This window comes from Elephantulus edwardii, unplaced genomic scaffold, assembly GCF_000299155.1.
Source record: "Elephantulus edwardii isolate Elephantulus edwardi_28Jun2011 unplaced genomic scaffold, EleEdw1.0 scaffold00088, whole genome shotgun sequence".
Taxonomy (NCBI): domain Eukaryota; kingdom Metazoa; phylum Chordata; class Mammalia; order Macroscelidea; family Macroscelididae; genus Elephantulus; species Elephantulus edwardii.
In genome coordinates this window covers 3,246,990-3,269,434 of record NW_006399838.1, presented here as the reverse complement: position 1 = coordinate 3,269,434, position 22,445 = coordinate 3,246,990, and the positions used below count along the sequence as shown (strand labels likewise).

Here is a 22,445-nt window from a genome sequence, read left to right as displayed (position 1 = left end):
CTAGGAGTTGGTTCTTTGAAAAGGTCAACAAAATCGATACTCCACTAGCAAAACTCACAAAAGAAAAGAGAGAGAAGATGCAAATAATCCGAATAAGAGATGAATCAGGTAACATCACAACAGACCCAACTAAAATAAAAAAGCTAAGTTTAGAATACTATGAAAAACTATTTGTACTGTATTCTTTTCTAATCTCTTTATTGCTCAAATAATTGTAGTCCTATAGAAAATTTATAGTTCTCAGGAAGGCACTAAGTGTACTTCTTTGACAGACTACTGGTTAAAGCTTGTAGTAAAATATGTTACCCAAATAAAATAAAATCGTTTCTGACTTAAAGACATACAATGAACAATATGTTGAATACTATACGTTCTGGAATGTTATTAGAGAATGAAGTTAGATGTAATTTTTTTTATTACTTCACAATTACTGAGAAATCATCTTTAGTGTTATCAAATTACTAGCTGTGTGAGGAAAGAAAATTAATTATATCTACTTACTATCTAATATATACACAGAAGAACTTCAAATGTAAAAAGAGTATTACTAACAACTTAGTGACATTCATTATATTTATTTTTACAACTTCCTTATGTTTAAAAGAAAAAATATTGAGAGTTAATTACTTCAACAGCAAAATTTGATAAAACAAATGAAACATTAAGTAAATCGTGTTGTTTTTCCTATAGTTTAAACCACAAGGACTATGTATCGCAGAGTATGAGTTTAATTATCTGATGAAGGAGTGTGTACCAGTTCATCTAGAGAGGCAGATTATTTCTTAGTACTCATTTCAAGATGGAAATTAATGTATAAATTTTCAAAGAGTGCCTTTAAGTAACATAATTGGCAATGTATTTTATAGAGGAAAGAAAAAAAACTCTTCAAATAAGTTATATCACCTCTCTGTAAAAGCCAAGAATGAAATTCTATTAGTAAATGAAATTGGCATTATCTAAAATTTAGATAATTTAGATTCTAAATGAATACATGGATAACATAAGAAAACTGGGGCAAGAATTAGTCTGTCCTTCAAGCTGTGTGTCTCAAACAACCTTGAGTTAAGTGCACTTGTTTTAACATTAAGTTTTAGACTATTCCAAACGGCCTATATGTTGAATGTCTAAAGTGCCAATGTGCTATTGTGTTGAAGTCTGTAGAAGGACTAATATTTTGTGTGAGAATTTTAGAACATGATTTGTATTCTTACCACTTTTGCACAGAGGAATTCCTATGGTTAGAATCAAAGTTCTTCCCAACAAAGGGTTTTGACTCATCCCAAGTAATTACCTAATTATTTACTTGAAATCTCAGAGTTCTACTCCATGAAGCATGAACAGGAGGTTTGACTTAAAAAAAAGCTATCAAATGCAGCCTTGTTATGACCTGTTTTTATTATAATGTTTTTAAGTGGATTGCACACCGTTATTTGGTGCTTTAAGTAAACACATATCACGTGTTTCATTTAATATAATTACAATTTGTCTTTTAACTCTTTGCATAGATGTTCACATCTAAAATAGTAGGTGCAACTAAGATGATGGATTTAGGTGTTTTTTAAATACAATGTCAAGAAATAATATTGGGTGTTTCCCCAAATGCAAAATAACACATAAAATAACTCTAGTACCTAAAATAACTACTACATGCTAAACACAATCCTTGTAACTAAAATGAAAAGTTTATTTGCCACTTAAACACTGGAATCAGCAAATGGCAGTAAACGTAGTTAATAAACACTGTGAGAAGAGGATGTTCAGAGTGCTTTGTGAGAACAGAGGAGATTCGTCCCACCAGACTGAGTCCAAGAGTCCATGTGGGGGTCCAAGGAAGGGGCAGCGAGGCACAGAGGCTGACATTTTAATGAAAGGTGACTCCACATTCAAGAAGTTTCCTGTGGCTGCAGTCCAGATGTTTCATGAGCATGCAGGAAGCGATTAAGTAGAAAGGATGCAGGAGTCAGATAATGAAAGGTGTTGCTGGCAAAGGAAAGAAGGTTGGACTTTTTCCAGGATGATTAAGCATGAATTAAAGGTAAAGTGGGGACTTACAGAAGGTAAAGATTTCAGAATTATTAGAAAAATACAGTGGTTGAGACTTGGGCTTAGATCCCACTTTTGCCAATTAAGAGCTCTGTGACTTGAGTCAGTGATGCAACTTAATTACCCTAATCTAAAATCTCTTTCTAGCACATAGTAACTATGAATTAAACAGTATTTGTTACTGTAGATGCTGTTCCTAATACCACTGCCCCCTCACCACACCCACGGAGATAACGAGTTTCTTTTCATTGGCTCTGTTGATGGAGTGTATAATGTTGATTGGTTTTTTTTATTCTTCTTGTTAGGAAAATGCTTCAATTCACTCTGTGACATAAGCAGTTTATTTTCTCCGTTCTCCCTCTCTTTACATCTCTGTTAATCCACCAAGATGGATTTTATCTGTGGTCAGACCATTTTTTTAATGGTATTGTACCATGATTGTTCTTTTGTGACTGATTTATATCATATTATATAATTTGTTCTAGTTTCATCCATACTGTGTTGCATTAGTGATGCCCAATATTCCATTGTGTAAATCTACTATCACATCTTAAAACATGAACTTGAAGACTAAATGCTGTTGTTGTTGTTGTTATTGTTGTTGAACCATAGCTGGGCCCCTAGCAGGTTTTCAGAGACAGTAAAATCTCAAGGGAGATTGCCCATCTTTCTACCACAGAGCAGCTGGTGAATTCACACTGTGTGCCTTTGGGACTTCAGCATAACTTCTTACTACTAGGCTGCCAGAACAATATAGTGTTACTGGGAAATAGTTGGAAACAGGGCAAAAAGAGCAAGCAGACTTGAGTTTGGTGTTTCAGACATACTAGATTCAAGATGGTAAGTAGAGATCCCGAGGAGATCCATTCAGGACTTATCAGAAATTTTGGATACAAAATCTTAGTGCATGTCCTAATTTGAGGAATGGTCTAGGTGGGAAGGGGAAAAATTTAAAAAAAGAAAAGAAGAAGAAAGAGCCCTAAGGAGGGAATTATTATTCATTGCAAAAGAGAAGTCCATTTCAATAAGGAATGAAAAGATGTTCACAGCATACTAGCAAAGTAGCCCTGTATTTAGAGAAAGAAAAAGGATAAACCAAATTGTTGTAGAATGAGAAGCAGTTGGGACATGAGGAAATGGAGAAAGAAAATAAAGAGGTCAAGCTGAGAAGGAAAAGAGAGGCATGCCAGTAAGAGGAGAGGTCAAGGATGGTTTGATAGCCTCTTGAATACATTGTTGCTCCGCAGTGGAGGGCTGATAAAGGAGAATGAGGACAGAAGAAAGTGATGAGTAATTTGGTAACAGAAACTTTTGTTTAAAATTTTCCCCAAAACACTGAGACACAGTGCCTGTAATTTTGAAATTATATGTACACCAGTCCACCCCACAGAGATCTCAAATTAGGTTTCTAGAACTTCCCTGGGGCCATAATATAGGTTTCCTGCTGTTGTAGTACAGAGTCCTATCATGCTAAGATTTCCCTTGCACAGTTAGCAAGAAACTGTTCTAAAAATTGTCCAGGGCCAATGATGTGTGATCAGTACCTCTGAGTTAGGTATAGATTACAAATGAAAGAAAGCTGACGTGGGCATTCTGACTCTTGCCATAGTGAACTGCCTGGAAAGGTAGCAAGACAAAGGTCTCTACAGAAGTAGATTGCCAGAAATCCAGGAATCAAAACTGAAGCAGAAACTGGTCCATACTCATTGACACATCAAGAAGTTGCAATGTCAAATGGCTAGCTGAAAAGTTTCTGAAGAACTCAAAATTTCTCTCTCATCCATAAAGTATCCAGTGTCAACTTGAAACATGTAGCTGAACTTGAGAGTATAAAGCCATTTACTAGTTATTTGAGAGCTGATTCTGTCTTTTGGAAACCACATTTGTGTCTGAGGGAAACCATAATTCATAGTCTTATTCTTTTTTTAACCAGATTATCACATTCTTCTTCTTAGGACCCCTTGGAAGTCTGGAGTAGCTGACCTTTCTGTTGCCAGCTAAATATAGAAATTTTTGCATCACCTTGAGACTCTATAAAGCATTGAACAAAACAAAATAAACACGAGGAAAAAACCCAAAAACCTTGTTGCCATCAAGGTGATTCCAACTCACAGCAACCCCATGTGTATTGCGTAAATAATTGTTTGCACTCACCAGGCATATTTTTTTAAAAAATACTAGTTTATTTACAAAATTTGAATTAATTGTTTTCAAGAAGAGATACCAATTTCCCTGCCCCACTCCCCATCTAATTGTACAACCCCATGGTTAATCCCTCCTCCCCTGCACATCCTTATCCCTCTGCTCCCACCTCTCCCACCCCCTTGAGTCCTTATATTCATTCTACAATAATGGTTTTATACAGTATTTGTCCTTTTGGAACTGAGTAAGTTCACTCAACATAATGCTCTTCAGTCCCTCCCAATTTAGGTAATAATTTACAAAGTCATTGCTCCTGCATGCTGCATAGTATTCCATTGTGTGAATGTACCATAGTTTTTCAGTCCATTTATTTGTGGTTGGATATCTGGGCTGTTTCCATCTTCTTGCTATGGTGAATAATACTGCTATGAATATTGGTGTACAAATATAGGTTTGTGCTTCAGTTCTCATTTTCTCAAGGTCTATTCCAAATAGTGGAATAGCTGGATCATATGGAATTTCCAGGCATGTTTTACAATGGGATTGATAATTTCAAATAGATAAAGGAAAATGTACAAAACAGACATGTCTACCAGGTCAACATAATTCTGAAGACAAACGGTCTGCCAGAGCAAGGAAAGACGCTACATGGATGAAGGTTATGAGTATTTTTAAAGATTGGATTCTACTTTAGTAGACACCCTCTCCGTCATTGTGAAGAACAAACAACTCTGTCTTTGAAGAAGTGTTCCTTAGAAGAGAGATGAGTGTGTCTTTGTCTTAGCTGTTTTGGATATGTTAGAAGGAGGGACCAGACTCTGGGGAAAGCCATTATACTTGGAAAAGTAAAGAATCCAAGAAGAAGAAGATCCTCAAAGAAATGGACACAGTGACTGCCATTGTGAGTTAAGCACAGAAGAGATTCTGAGGATGGTGCAGTGACAGATGGGCTTCATTCCATTTCACTTGGGGTCAATTGATTCGAAAGCACATAATAATTTGTTATGTTAAAGAATTTGTTTTGGAAGGGTTTTTTTCCTCCTTACTTATGAATTACCTGGAAAATCATAGCACTGTTTGCATTTTCATGATGAAAGTCATGCAGAGAGCCTACCATTCTAACCAAATGTAAATAGATGTAAAACAACAACAGGCAGAAAAATCATGTTTTTATTGATGTAGAGTAAGTGCTTATTCAACGTACTAGGATGTGAAGCTGTGTGATAGCTGTGGCTTTGGGGGTAGATTGGATCTTGCTCATCAGATGGCCACAGATATAGAAGAGAAGGAAGGAGGTCTGGATACAAGAAGTTAAAGATTTAAGGAGAAGGGGATTAGGGTGGAGGGACAGGAATATGTTGGGAGGAATTCTCCTTGTTAAGCTCTGTTTTCTCTGTGGATGGATGAGCTTTTAATGAGTATAGAATTAGGGTAGAGGGACAAATATGTTGGGAGGAATTCTCCTTGGTGGGCTCTGTTTTCTCCGTGGATGTATAAGCTTCCAAAAGTGGTTGCTCTTAGGTTGGAAGACAAAAGGAACTGTTAAAAGTTTGAATTATAACACAGCAGTCATTCTCAAAGTGTGGCCTTTTGCATAAGGAGAGTCAACACTGCCTGGGACCATGTTCTAAACTGAGATTTGGGACCTCAGCCTAAATATACTGAAATAAGGACTCGAGGGGTGGAGCCCAGAATTCTATGTTTTAATAACCCTCTAGGGGTTAATAAATGAATATGCACCCCAAAGTCTAACAGACACTTTAATGGAGATGCCATACAAAGTTTCTGTGCCTAAATTATAGCATTATCACTTTATGAGTTCTTTTAGCCAGTTACTTCCCCCCAATGCCTATTATTAATTATTAAAAATAAAAATGCTTAAAAGCAACAATACCCTTTGATTCTTACAAAGAACGTGTGATCAAATGTGTCTTATGTCCATAGAACAGTCTCAGAAAAGGCTTAACAACCATGCATATCAGAGATCCCAAGGACGGCACAGGATTGAACAAGTTTCAGACTTGTGGTTGACAGAATCACCATGCATCATCCTGGAAGCAAAGACAACAACAGCAGCAGCAATTACCATGGGGGGAGGGAACGTATTCAAATGCATTTAAAACTGGCAGCTTTGATTTGTTTAGTGTGCGTGCCTTTTGACAATGTCCTACTCTTCTACTTAGAAACCTTGTCATCATTTTCTTTTAACTTTTTCAAAATCTCCAACAGCATTATGGTCCCTTTTGGGGATTATGTGTTGAAAGAATGGAAGGAAGGAAGGAAAAAAAGTATGTGCAGAGTAATGCAGATAGAATTAGTTAAACTCTGTAGGATATTTTAGTAAATACATACATAAACATTTATATGTATATTTAACATTTATGTATAGATGACATTTATCTATATAACATATGTATACATATAAAGTTATCATATATATACATATGTATAATAACTTATTTTTTGAGGAATAATAATGCTTTTTTAAAAATTTGTTTTGATAAATACCTTAACCTTCCTTTGAAAAATATTATTAATACCGTATCTACCATATCTTTTACCGGGTAAGAGAGAATCTTAGTGTTAACTAGAGAGCCTGGTTTTTAGTGTATTTGAAAGAAAATGTCAATTTTCATTGATTATTTTTCCATTTACTTGGATCTACATGGCTTCACTTTTCAGCAATTTAATAATGTTTTCCAAAACCTAGATCCTTTGATCGTAATGTTAGCCACATATCTAAGTTCCCCATATTTCTGTGCTGAGGGTTAGTGATAAAACCACATTTTAAAATCTCCTATTTGTCTTCTTCTGGTTGCCCTCTAATAGGCTGGAAATGTGTAATAAAATACCCTAATGACTACACCTTGAGAACTAAACCCCCTTTTAATTGCTCTGACGCATGGGCTAGCAGGATAATTGATTGACACTAAGACCACTCAGTAAACAGTCAGCTAACAAAATTAGATTAATGAAAACATATGGTAATTACAATTGTGCAGAACAACTTGGACCATGCAGGGTAGCCTCAGGGTAAATAATCAAAAATCTGATCAAAGAGCAATTAGAGTTAGTAAAAGTCTTATTGCGCGATTAGGATTAAAATAGGTTGGAAGATAAAATTGTAAAAATTTAAGGAGCCATTTGATTAAAGATTTACTTTGTTCCTGAAAGAACGTTTTGGTATTATGGAGTAACTGTTGCATTTTTAAAAGAGAAAATTCTCACATGTATCTTTTTCAAGGATGTTTAAGAAACCCTCTGTATTCTAGATTGATATAATACAGATATTTATGCACACACACATTTTAATTTAAATGTGTCCTTGAACATCAGCTCATTCATTCATCTGACACATAATAAAAAAATAAACATCTTCCATATGCTTATTACTTTGTGGCTAATCATTGTGTCGAGGAGAGGGAGAAATGAGTCCTGAAACCTGTCAAGACTATAGTGTTCTAGAGAATGGAAATGAGGTCTTAAAACCTGACTGGAACTAGACAGACACAGAAAGACATTTTGCGAAAGACAAGACAGAGCCCTGAAAGCCTTAAAAAGAAGTGCTGGGTTTTGTAGGGACTTCAGAAAAGGTTTTAAATTACTACCTAATTTACCATAGAATCCAGTTTGGGAAGATGAGTGGAGCAGCCAGATTCTACAAAAGCATGTTTTCTGTTTTTGGTTGAGGCTTGGGTGAGGAATGTTTCCTCACAAGTGCTTGCCAGCTGATTGGATTTAACCTCCTATTTTAAAAGGCGTTTGGTCACCAATTTGGGGCTGGTATCCAGTTTGGGAAGATGAGTGGAGCAGCCAGATTCTACAAAGGTATTTTAAAAGGAATTTGGGCCCTCGGGCCTGTGGCCCTCAGGCCTGGTTTTAATTCATTTTGGTTAAACATTCTTCTAAGTGGTATAGCCTTTGCGTACAGAGGTAACTCGTGGTTGCTGTGAAGCTGAACACTGTGACACTGATGAGTCAAATGTGATAATGGTCACCCATGGTGGACAGTGTTTGGTGGAGCTCCTCGATTAAAACAAGCTTGGGATCAGGAGTGGCATCCACTTCTGAAATAGCTTGCTCCCAGAAACTTTATGGACTTAGAGAATTAATGAAAGTTACACAAGTATTCAGGTCTTTCATTCATAGGGTTGCTATGAGTTGTCTACAGCTTGATGGCACTTAACAACAACAACAATTTACCACAGATGTTGATACCACTAGAAACTATTCTTTTAAATGTTTAAAAATGTATCCTTTCCCCCTTATCCTCCCTGGAGTGTACATCTTTCAGTTTTATTAGTTCATTGCACATAATCTTGGTATAAAGTAAAAGTTTGAAATTGATTGGTGGTCATACCTTTTACTGGATGCTTTTGTTGCTATGTACTATTGAGTTGGACTTAATATTGGGTTGGTGACTTGTAGCTGACCCTACAGTAGGATTTCAGAGGCTGTAAATCACACAAGGGATATTATTTACTTTCTTCTTGGAGCATCTGGTGAATTCAAGTCACTTTCCTGTGGGTTGGCCGCACAACTCTTTCCCTCCAAGCAAAGGAAAGCGGCTTTTGTTATGTGAATATGAGTCGATTCCTACTCAGAATGGCTCTGTAGGATAGTGTAGGACTGTGTCATGTAGTTTGCTATCCTGTAACATACCAAAGACATCATGAGTTCTTTTCTCCCACAGAGCTACCAATGCATTTAAACCATTGACCTTTAGGTGAGCACCCAAGTTCTTAAGACTTTTATGCCCAGGATCCTACTGAAATAAAGCTTTTAGATAGAAATAATCACTATTAGGCTTTAAGCTCTCACTTTGACTCCAAAACCAACAGCCTTCTTCTCACCTGCCTTTCTGAATATTTATTTTGAGGTTCATGATCTCTAAGTGTAGTGACGTGACTCAAAGTCACAGCGTTCCAGAAGAAACGCAAGCATTGGCTAATGGAGACAGCATCTTTCCCGGCCTGGGTATTAGATGATGTTGACATCATGGAGACGCTATACTTGCATTCTAGTTGTGATACAAGTTCAACTCTTTTAAAATGCATCCGTTGCCCCTTCCTAATTTATTCCTCACTGTTTGGTGCTTCAGAGATTTTGGAGTGTTAGTTCATATGTATAGATGATGGTCAGGTCTCAACACCAGTCGTCACTCTCAAATTTCCCCTTATTGTTCCTTCACCTCCATTTAACACCTCCATTCACAATCAAGAAGCTGGCAGAGAAAAGGATCTCTGGAAGGGAGCCATTAGATCTATATGGAGGAGAATGACAAGACAGGAATTATTGTATAAGGAGAAGATGACGGTTCTGTGGTGTATAAATGGAGGATAATATCGATTGCAAAAGGACAAGATAAATTGATTTTCAAGGTAAGTGAATACCTTCATTCTGGAACTTTGAAAGTGTAATAGTTCTTTGAAGTGTGGAAAATGAATATAGACTTTATTCTCAAAAAGAAGAAAATGGAGACTTAAAAAGAGTAGTATGTAACTTAGTTTAAGTTACTTGGCTATTAAAGGCCATGGTATCAACTTAAAATAATACCATCTGACATCAATTCCTGTACATATTGTACTTGAACTTGAATGTCCAGATTTCCCCAAACCACTCTAGCAACTCCTTTCTGCCCTAGTCACTATCCAATTGTCCTTTGTCATATTCTTTGTCACATTTATGTACTCAAGTATTTATGTGATAAAAACAAACAGCAATTCATTGCGAACAATGCAAAATCTGTCCAGAGAAGCTGGAAGAGGAGATTGTTCACATTTGGAGCAGCTCAAGGATTTGAACTGCCTGTCTTTAGCTTGAGAGTTCAACTCCTTATCACCTAAGGCACCAGAGCTTTCAACAAAGCTATGTTAGTTTTATGTGCCATTGAATCCCACTCATAGCTGGCCCTCCAGTGGTTTTCTAGGGCCAGAAAATCACATGAGAGGAGATAGCTCATCTTTTTCCCACAGAGCGGCTGATAGATTCAAACCTTTTTCCTTTGGGCTGGCAAATAACTCTTGCCGCTAGGTCACCAGCGCTCCCTACAGAAGTATAGACTAGTTATTGTAAGGCTATTGGTTTATTATACAACTGAGTTGGTGGTGAGCTGATTGCAACTCTTGTTGACTCCATATGTATGAAGTAGAGCCACTCTCAAAGATTTCTAAAACTATGACTTTTGAGAAGCAAATTACTAGTTCTGTTTCCCAAAGTTTCTTTGGGTGGGTTTGAACTACAAACCTCTTTGTTAATAGTTCAGTATGTAAACATTTTGTAACTCAGAGGCTCTGTAAAAATGGAATTAGAATAGCTCCACTGAGTGATAGACACCAAATTTATCTATCATACTAGAAATGATGTCAGTGTTCTAAAACTCCAGATTTTTTACTACTCTCCTCTCCAGGAAAATTCACACCAATGTGTACACATACAAGCTTGCTTCTACTTTTCTAAGGAATGTATTGACATAAGATTAAAAGCAAGAATATACTATAGTCAATTAAACACCATCACAACCCAAGCAACCTAGGCACAGTGTTCTGTGTTAGACCCAGCTGGAGGAGGAAGCCCTCTCTCTGTCAGCTCTGGAAGGTTCTTGTGTCCTCAGTTTCTACGTCCTGGTTCCCTGGAGAGTTCCATGTGTCTTGACATCTATTTTATCCTAGCTCTGCTCTGTTCACCTTGTCATCCTTTCTCGAGGTTCATAGGGTTTCCGGAGGCAAGCTATTTTGAAAGTGGATGCCACTCCTGCTTTCAAGCTTGTTTTAATCAGGGAGCTCCACCAAACACTGTCCACCATGGGTAACAGTTATCACATTTGACACATCAGTGTCATAGTGTTCAGCTTCACAGTGACCACAAGTTACCTCTGTAAGGCAAGTGGGCAGACCAGGGCTATAGTGTGGAAAATCATTTTCGCATGTCCGAATCAGAATTTATAATCTACTGTAGAGAATGTACCGAAGAAAAAAGTATGACATGAGAACCCAAGTCACTGCATTAAAGTCAAGCTATAATTTATAGTCGTAAATCATTGCAGAGATGGATGGAAGTAGCATCAAGATACCCTGGTTCTCAAGATAGATGATATTGATAGATATAGAGATAGAGATGATAGAGGTAGAGATAGATAGAGAGAGACAGATATCTCACACATATATATAACATATATAATCAGTAATTAGCGACATATTTTATAATATTTGCTCTAGGTGGCTTTTATCTAGTCTTGATGTTCATTTTACTGCCTTCAAGTCAACCTTGACTCCCAGTAAGATAAAGTAGCATAACCCAGGAGACTTCCAGAGCAGTAATCTTTACAAAAGCCTACTATCACGCCTTTGTCCTATCTAACAACTGGCAGGTTTGAACTATCTACATTGTTATTGGCAGAGGACCGCTTTAACTTTTGTGCTCCCAGGTTTCCTTAAGCGTGTGTTAGCCACATAAATTACTCTAATTTTCTTAATTTCACTTAAGTTTCTCAGGCTATACTTAGGGATGTGTCTCTGCATGTCAATTATTCTCTCCTTGCTGTGTGCCCATAAGGAATCTGTGACCTTTCATGCTTAACTATCACTTTCTCCAGTAAACATCGGCAGTTCTTTTCCTCTGTCCTCATAGGATATATTTTTACCTGCTCAATCATTTGGCCTGTTTCAGAGCCACTTGCTAATTTATTAAGAGCACATGCTGTCACTTCAGTGATCTGTGTCACATTGGGAGCAAAGTGTTCCAAACTCAACCTTCTGAGCAATTTAGCAGAGAAAATAATTCTGCTTAGTGATGCTTTTATATAAGAAGTATTTACAGAATGTCTATCATATGTCAGACAGAGGGCTAGGCCCAGTACATACAATAGCGAGCAAATATCATCAAAGTGTGTGCCTTCTCAGAGTTCCAATGTATAAAACTCAAAAAGCTCACAACCATCAACATAATTCTGAACCATCGTAACTCTTTATTTGGTTTCTGAGGCTGTAAACCTTAATGGGAGGATATTGTCCACCGTCCTCTCTTGGACCTGCTGGAAGGTAATCCATTAGGGACACATTACTGGATTGGTAAACCAGCATGATATAGATGGTATCACTAGACTAATTTTCCTAATGTGTAAAGGGGGTATTTTAATCATCATTTTTGAAATATGGTATATGTGTATTGTGTCTGTGTACTTGATGTTGGAGGTGACAAATGAGAAAACAGAGGGTTATCTTTGCTCTGTGACACTACCATGAGGTATTTGGCTCTGACAGATAGAACGGCCAAGTCTCCTCTGGGGAAATAACACTTCAGTTAAAACCTAACGCATAATTAACCAGAAATTAGGCAAACGAGAGAAGGAAGTATGTGCAAGAAAGGCTTCTTCTGGTGGCTGGTAAGCAAAGATGCTGTGAAGGGAGACTAGAATCAAAGGCCCAGCAGTCTGACTGCAGTGTGGAGTGAGAAGTGAGCTCTGTCCAAGTTGGCAGATAGATAAAGATAAGGCCACATAGACCTGTGAATTAGGGAGTCTCTAACCCTGAAAATATTAGGCAGCTACTTTTCTCAGGAATATACAATTTTCACATTATATAATGGAGTTACCAAAGATAACTATTGTTTGCGTGGCATGCACTTGTCTGGTGGCATAAAGGAAAATCATCATTTCCTTTGGCCTTGTCTCAAAGACATATCCAAGAGGAGACACAAAGCAGGCAGTTGATTAAACAGATTTTGGACTTAGAAGAATGTTATACTTACAGATAGAAGTGTATGAATTGGAGGTGATGAGATGATACTTGAGGCTGGGGGCTTGATGAAGTCACCTAGGGAGAGCATATACAGTGGAAAGGGGGACAGAGTGAAGAAACAGTTATAGAGGAAAACATTCTGTAGCTTAAAATAAATACACCAACAGAGTAGAAAATATGACACAGAAATATTAGGAATATTTTCACCACTGGGCCAATTGGCAGCATCAGTATGGATTGGGGGAGAGACTGAAATTGTTAACAGCTTTCATTTGTTTGGCTCCACAGTCAACACTCTTGGTACCAGCAGCCAGGAAATCAAGAGATGAATTGCAGTGGGAAAGTCTGCAGTCAGGGACCTCTCCAGAGGACTGAATAGCAATGATGTCAGGATGGAGACTAAGTTGCGCCTGATCCGGGTTATAGTCTTTGTAACTGTGTGCTATGCACCAGAGAGCTGGACTAGGGATGATAGAAAGAGAATAGATGCTTTTGGACTATGATGTTGGAGAAGAGTGCTGAGTATACCATGGACTGCTAGGAGAACAAACAGGTTTGTCCTGAAGAGGGTGAAGCCAGGCTGTTCCTTGGAGGCAAAAATTCTGAAGCTTCATCTGACATATTTTGGACATGTCACAAGGAGGGACCAATCCTTGGAGAGGGACATCATGCTTGGGAGGGTGGAGGGACAGTGTAGGAGAGGAAGACCCTTGATGAGATGGATTAATTCAGTGATTGGGATAATGGGGGTGGGTGTGTTGAGGACAATAATGTTGGCACAGGATAGAGCAGGGTTTAGGGCTATTGTACATAGGGTCGCTATGAGCTGCAAGCTTCTCAACGGCACATAACAACAACAACAATAACATGAGAAAAAGGAAAAGGGAATATTACATTTATCAGTGTTTCTTAATGACTAAAGGATAAGTATTTCATTATGAGTAACAAGTAACACTTACTGACTCTTGTGATCTTAAAGTCAGAGTTAGCTGACTCTGGCAAGTCTGATCAGAGAGTGTCACAAAGAACCACGCATCTCCTCTTTCCATGGCCCTTGAAGTATCCTCACTCATGATTGATAGAATAAGAGCAATGCATCGTAGAGGAACACCAAGATTAACCCTAGCGTTAGAATTATGTAACTGCTTGTATACCAGAGACATTTATTAAGATGAGTGATACTAGAAGAAGGGCAGTTTTAGAGAGAAAGTTTGCACTGTCATGGGTTAGTTGAGTGTGAGAGATATTTGAAGCATACAAGTGCAGATGTCGAGTAGGAAGTTTGAAAGAAGAGAAGGTGGTAATTGAAGCTGTGGGAGGGCGTAGATTGTCTATAAAGATCGTGTATAATAAAAAGTGAAAGTGAATTGACATCTAACATTGAGATTCTACAGCATTAAAAGACGATGAAGTGAAGAAGGAATTGTCAGGATATAAGAGCACAGAGTACCAGTCAGAAAAGAAGTTGGAAAATTAAAAGAAGGTGGTAACTGGTAAGCCAAGGAAAAAGAGACCTTTTCAAGGAAAAGGGAGCCAATAATCTTGTCAAATATTCCTGAGAAATCGGTGTCTTTATTAGGGGAATGGAATACTTCTGTCAAGGGGACGTTGAGTAAAGGCACACCGGAATAAATGAAGAAATATATTCACACCATGGAATACCACGCAGCACGCAGGAGCAATGATTTGTAAATTACTACCGAACTTGGGAGGGACAGGAGAGCATTTTGCCGAGTGAACTTACTCAGTCCCGTAAGGACAAATACTGTGTAAGAACACTATTGTAGAATGAGTATGGGGATCCAAGGCCTGGGGTCGGGGCAGAGTGGAAGCAGACGGCTGTGATGGGCAGGGGGTGGGGAAGTGGCAGTTATAGGGTTGTAAAATTTGATGCGGTGGGGGTGAAGGAAATGGGAAAGATCCAATGTGAAAAGCATCATATTTGAACTTTTTTTTTTAAAGAAGTAAATGGTGAAACAGGGAGCAAGGAAGTGTCGATTGTGAGGCTAGATAGAGGTTTCTTTCACAGGAGTTCATTGTAACAGAGAAAACATAAAGCTACAGAAGAAATGAGGATTCAGAGAGATTTATTTGTTTGATAAAAGTCATATGAATATGTGAAATGTATATTGTGATGTTCCAATTCAGAGAAATATAAAATATAGAAATGAAAAGGAACCAACTGGGGAGGAAGGATTTGGATTCAGAGCACACATTTTATTCAGTGTATACTAGATACAAGATAAGAGTTATTTAAAATGAACTTTTTTAAACAAAATGGCTCAGAGAACATAGTTTAAAAATAGAAAAGCAGTAAGAATAAGAGATGTGTGTGTGTGTGTGTGTGTGTGTGTGTGTGTGTGTGTGCGCGCGCGCGCGCGCACGCGACAGTGAAGGAGTTAGAAAGGGTTAAAAAAATTAAAAAGAACTGTCACTGAGTCGAGACTCGAGTGAGACTAGCAGATGCGGTTCGTGTATTTGACCACTTATGTTTGAAAAGTGCCCTCTCACAATTGTAAGATATACGATGTGCCTTGTGCCCAGTGCAGAAGACTCACGGGAAGCTGGAGTTCATTATCCAATTCCAAAGTCTTTCCAAGGCTGTTGGGGGGAAATACCATCTTCTGCTACTCTCACATTTTTACGCATTTCTAGCCTGGTCCTTATGTGATACTAGTGGTTTATGCTCAGATATTAAGTTAAACATTAGCAGTTTTAAATTGCTCAGGAGTGCGATGGATGGAAGGCCTAGAAATAAGATTGTATCAAGATTACAGCCAAGACAATCCTATGGAGCTCAGGCATACCCTGGCGTCTGAGACACATACAGTTGCCGCAGGTTAGAACAGACAGAACAGTAACAGATTAGTTTGGGCTTTATTGTTGCCCTATTACCCTATCTTTTTATTTATTGCTTATGTATCTATTTAATCAAGTCCATACTTGGAACCCTTAAAATATCCCATTCTATTGCCCCATTAGGCCTAGTAAAGTGTTTTGAATATATATGCTGAAAACATTGAGATAGAATTGTCATTTGGCACTTGAGTGGTTGCTGTAATTGTACCTCTCAGGTTTATCTGTGTCCTGCAGGTAAATTTGTTTCCATCTTATCTTATGGGGAAAGGGATAGTATCTTGAGGATACAGAGATTTTCAAGTGGTATATGAAAATGTGTCCATCTAAAACAAATGCAGTCATCTGCACCTGTTAATCAGCAGCCTTAACCAAATTTCACTTGCTAGAAAGTGAATTTTTTAAAGATAATCTTATAGAATTAACATAAATTCCTAATTATGCATGAAAAGAAAGGAATATTTTGAACAAAAAGTATTAAAAGTAAGTATTTTAACCCTATAATATTTGCTTTTGTTTTGACCTTATTTTCAACCTTTAGTTATATTTTCTGCCGTTTAATCTTAGTTTATATACAATACTTACCTGATGTCAATTTTCAGTTTTTCACAGAAATCTTCCATATTGCTCTTCTATCTGTAACTTTATCATATTTAATGACTACAAACCATGCCATTTGATGCATTGTAATTTGCATATCCATTCTACTTTTGTTTGACATTTAGTCTATTTCCATTTTCCCCTTATTATAATGCTTTAATGAACAACTTGGGGAACATCTTTTTATTCTTGTCGGATTGTCTCTGTAGGAATTTATATATGAGTGAGATTACTAGATCAAGAGATAGAAGCGTTCTCATGAATGTTAGTATGTTATTTTTAAAAGTTGTGTAAAGCCGGGATATCTGTGTTCCAGATTCATCTCATTCTTGCCATGATCACAGATATTTTAAAATGTATGGGCATTTGTATCTCTTTGGATAAGTCTAAAATTGTATTTATTTACATTTCTGTTTAAAACAGAAAATATAATGACTTGAAGAAAATGTATGACTGGACATTTCTATTTTAATTCATGTATTTGGGTGCAGGAGTTATTTCAAATTCGTGACATATTCCTCCAAAATCTGAGCGCTATTTTTGGATTATTTCTGCTTTATTTAGGATTATTAATTTTATCTTGTCAATTAAAGGTGAGTTCCTTTTACAGAAACTGGTAATTAAAAATGTGATTATTTTATTCCAGTCCAGATTTCCCCAATTTATTATAACTGAATCTACTATCAGAATGGCCTACTGGATTCAGACGATAGGGGCTTTTGGTTAGCTTTAACCACAGCAGCACCAGGGCTCTCTATTCAGCCTTCCAACATAACTATAAAAACATCAATATTACGCAGAAGGTCTATCTCATTTAATCCAATGAATTTCACCTGTTGTCCACTGTGAGTTGGATGCATCCTTTGTTGCTTATATAACTACAAAGGGACATGTGTGGATATGCACAGAAGGAGTGGGATAGCCTTGTCTGACTCCTACCAAGTTTATAAAGGGAAACTTTCTTCATCACTAATATCCATTGCAGCAAACAGATAGCAATTTGATCAGACACACCACTCCCCGTGCTCCTGCTTCATTTCCACCAATCACTGGGTTTGATATTGTTGAATCACAGACTTTACTCACAGTTGTGGTACCAGGAATGAGGTTTGCTAGGAAAATAGGTTGGGGAGTGGGAGAGGTAAAAATTATCTCACAGTGCAAGTCCAGTTTCAGGCTCGCAGTCCCAAAGACAGATTAAGAGCAAAACACAAGTCCTTAAGTAGTAAAAGTCCTGGCTTCAGTTCAGCAACACAGATTCAAGAAGCTTCTGGTTTCCTCAATCACCCTGCAAGGTTTGCCTCAGAGCATTTATAAGTCTGCTTCTTCTTTAATAATCTGAGAAGACCAGCAAAACCTTTATCCGTCACCTTTATTGTGATGTAACTATCTCCTCTGGTTAAACCTTGCTACAGTTTCTTCACAGCAGTGCCACAGAGTCTCCAGCACCCTCACCAAGATCTCGTCACCAGAGTCTGGCTCTCACCGGGGACTCGCTTGTCTCCCTCAATTCTTGTTGTTCAGTGTGGGAAGCACTGTCTTTCTTATCTTAGTCCCACAGCTGCTGATCATTTGGAAAACTGTGCATCTGCAATTAAGGTGTCTGGAGACCAGAGGGCATTAATGTAAAGGCTACAAAAACCAATTTTTAAACTAACACCACAATATCTTATTTGTTTTGATGCTACTGTGATTTCTAATTTGCTTATTTATTCATAATTGATTTATGTCAATGTAATAACATTCTGTAGTCATTTTAGATTCACCATGATCTTAAGATTCTAGTCATATTCGAACAATCACACATTTTATTTATATGGCATTTTATAGTTTCAAAGCATTTTACAAGCATTCATTTTCTCTTTGATTAATGAATGTTATCCGACTCATGCTGTACATCTATGAGTGTCATAATACAAGAATCACCTGCCATGCTGCTTTCTTTTTGCTTCAAGTAAAGTGATTTTAATAGTCGACATTTATGTACAATTTTTTTATGATTTTTAAACACCTTCAGTCTCACATTTAAAAGAAAAAGACCTGTTTTGATCTTCACTTCAAACATGAGAAGAACAGAGTAGAGATTTTAGTAACTGTAATTTATGGATGCGTAAACTAAGACTTCAGATCATTAAATGACATTTCTATGAGGATATAAATATTAAACAAAATAACCAGAGTTAAAACAGAAATATCTCTCCATTAACTCATTCCTTATTTCTGACTCTTAGAAATAAGTTTTAAAAAGATATGGTTTATATTTTTAATATTTAATCATTTTATATAAAGGGTTGCTTATTTCTTTTTCTTTGAAAGAATGAGGCTAGCAGAAAACACATAGAATGTTTTTAAGAGAAAAACCAAAATATATACAACTTCTAGATCACCCTATTTCCACCAAATGTCTTTAAATGTTTGGTTCACAGAGCAAAAAGAACCTTCAGAGACAAAGTCAGGGCACTTCACGGATGGTGAATTTCGAGTGAGGTCAGTTAACTCTAAGGTGAAGGATTATTGATCATTCTAGAGAATAAAAAAATTTGGGAAAGATAAATAGAGAAGGAGTTGATTGATGGGCACCGTCAAACGAACCTTGTCTCAATTTCTTAGTCAAACTGCTACCTGCCATGTTGTTGAGGCTGATACAGTTTTCATCTCCATCCTACTGAGAGTTTAATGAGGAGAACAGAGGCATTTAGTACAGGGCAACTTTATATGTTAGCAATCATCCGATTTTTTGAGGTTCTGTCTGTGGTTTATGTTATGAAATATAGGATCCAAATTCGTGATTCTTACTGACAGTGTTTTATGGCCAATAAGGGACTTCTGCTGATGGTTTACAAGGAGTTAACACTAATAATCTAAAGGGCGCACCTCTGGGAGCTCGAGTCCCCCAGCTCTCAGGAAGAAAGTGGACCCATCTCCTCCCTTGTGGTTCACAGCCTCCAAAAGATGAGTTGGTTGCCTTAGACTGAGCTCTGACTTTACAGTGGTACGTTTTGAGTTTGTTGCCAATAGTCTTGTCATAACGATCTTATGTAACTCCAGAGTTGATGATCTTTCCTTACAAAAGTTATTGATTACAAAGAAAATGAATACAGTCTGAATAGTCACCTAAAGGTACATGGTAAAGTTAAGAGGAGAGAGACTCTTGGAATTCCCTTTCCCCTCATAAAATACACTTGTTCTTTACTACTACTCTTACTACTTTAATCTTAAGGGGAGGGGGGACTATATACGTGATAAATATTAAAAATACATTTTCTCAGTATCTTCTTCATTTTCTTCATTTTGCACAAACTCCTTAACAAATGTATTATAAATATTGCCATGTTCATTTCACTTTCTTATTTTAAGGGCAGCACTTTATTTACTGTTGTGTGGCATATCAGGTTTTATTGTCAGTTGTAGTGTGCAACGAAGTAATGTTTAGTTCCTTTGCATGCAGCGTGGACTCCAGGACACCTTTCCCTTAAAGGGCCCTACATGATTCTGTGTGTGCGGAATGTGAGTACAGAACACGGCTGTTACTTTGCTCAGGAAATATTTCTGGGTCTTCACTTTGAGATCAGAGCAAATCTAAGAGGGTGATGTAGGATTTCTTTAAGTGCTTTCCTTGCACCTTCTGAATCAGAATCCTTTGGGTCCCTGAAAGCCAGTTCCTAGAGTCTGTCCTAGAAATACTGACAATCTCAATATCAAAGATATTGATCAAAGATATATATAGTAATCCGAGGGACTGAATTTCAGAAATTTGAATTGAACATCCCTTTCTCTTTGCTGTGGTCACTGTGGCTTATTCTGCTTCTTTCCTGTCTTGATTCACAATGAAAATATCTCTCACCTGGAGCCTGTGCAGCTCTTCCTTCTGCCTAATCTCTCATCTCCCCAGTGTCTCATGGATGACTTCATTTAATTATTCATCATCTGTTAGGTGTCACCCCAGTAGAGATTTCCTTCACCACCCAAGTTAAAATAACACCCTGCTCACGCACTGTCATCTGTGATCTCCTTAATGTAATTTATGTTCTTATACTGACTTAACACTATTGAATAAATGACGATGGTGTGGGATCCGCTAAGGTTTAGTTTCACTGTACACAGTCATTATGCATGGGGGCCGACTCAACAGTCCTTAATGCTGGGTATTATTGATTTCTGAAGATTTTTATTTCTCTACTAAAATCTACTACTATTTACTACCCTAATTATGTTTATATTTGCACAAGGTACTCAACTTCTTACCTAAGTCACTAATGAGATCTTATACTTTTAATTTTATATCAATAGGCTGAAAGATTTCTCATTTAAAAGCAAAACAATGCTGTCATGTGTTGTTATATGGTATCGAGTCGCTTGTGACTCATAGTGACTCTGTACAACAGCTTTGAACCCCGCTCTATCCTGAGCCAATCTTATTGTCTCTGACACACCCACCACAGTCACAGTCACTGAATCAATCTATCTCATAGACGGTCTTCCACTCCTGTGCTGTCCCTCCACCCTTTTAAACATGATGTACCTCTCTAAGTACTAGTCCTTTTTGGAATATACCCCAGTATGTCACACAGAGCTTCAGAATCCTTGTCCCCAAGGAGCAGCCTAGTTTAACCCTCTTCAGATTTAATCTATTTGTTCTCCTAGCAGTCCATGGCATATTCAATACTTTTTTTCCAGTAACATAGTTCCCTAGTAATTGTCTATCTTTCTGATGCATAGCATGTCTTTGAGAAGACCATCACCCAGATTAGGCTCATCCTAGTCTCCAATTCTCTGGAGAGGTCACCAGCAGCAGATTTTCCCAATGCAATTTGTCTTTTGATTTCCTGCTGGAACAAAGAGTGTTGATTGTGGAGCCAGGCAAATGAAGATGTTAAAAATCTCAATCTCTTCACTGCCTATCTTGATGTTGCCAATTGCCCCAGTGGTGAGAATCTTTATTTTCTTGATGTTTATCTGTAATCCATAGTGAAGGCTTCAGTCCCTGATTTTCTGCAGCAAGCGCTTCAGGTCCTCCTCAATTTCAGCAAGCAGGGTTGTGTTATCTGCATTACGCAGGTTGTTGATGAGTCTTCCACCAGTCCTGATGCCACATTCTTCCTCATAGAGCCCAGCCTCCTAGGTGATATCTTCTACATATAGATTAAAGAGGTTTTAATATAGGATGCATCCCTTGCTTGCACCTTTCTTATTTTGAACCATGTAGTGTTTCCTTGCTCTGTTCTCATGACTGCCTCCTGGTCCAAGTATAGGCTTCGCATAAGCACAATCAAGTGTTCGGAGATTCCCATTCTTCTCATAGTCAGCCACAGTTTGTTGTGATCCACACTGTCAAATGCCTTCGCATAGTCAATGAAACACAAGTGGACGTTCCTCTAGCACTCTCTGCTCTCGGCAAAGATCTGTCTAACATTAGCTACAATATATCTAGTGCCACGGCCTCTTCTAAACCTAGCCTATATATTTATTTGGCAGTTCTCTGTTGATTCCAGCCATAGTTTGATAATTTTCAGCAGGAAATTGCTTGCATATGAATATGATATTAATAGTATTTTTTATCATTTTCACAGTCTGTCTGTTCACCTTTTTTTTTGGAATGGGAACAAATATGGACCTTTTCCAGGTGGTTGTCCTCCAGATTTGTTGGCACAAGTTGGTGCACTGTTTATTGAAATATATCAATCGGTATGCCATCAGTTCCTGGAGCCCTGTTTTTTGCCAATCCCTTCAGAGCAGCTTGAACTTCCTCCTTTATCACCACAGGCCCTTGGTTATATTGTCTCATGAAAATCTTCTGTGTCAGCCCATTCCTCTTGGTACAGTGATTCTATATGTATATTCCTTCCACCTTCCTTGAATGTTTCCTGGATCATTTAATGTTCTGCCCATAGCATCCTGAAGCATGGCAACTCGAGGCTTGAATTTGGTCTTCATTTCCATCATCTTAAGAAATACCAAGTGAGTTTAGCACTTTTGATTAAAATAATTTTAATTATTCTAAATATTCATTTCTTCTCAGAGGAAAAGTTTTTCTTTTTAAGTGGTAGGCAGATACATAATACCTCA

General features: G+C 37.6%; 1 protein-coding gene across 6 annotated transcripts in view; it reads left to right on the top strand.

Moving 5' to 3' along the window:
* The window catches only part of NLGN1 (neuroligin 1), a 1,195,112-nt gene that overhangs the window by 754,369 nt on the left and 418,298 nt on the right, over nt 1–22,445 (top strand). The window lies entirely within an intron of this gene.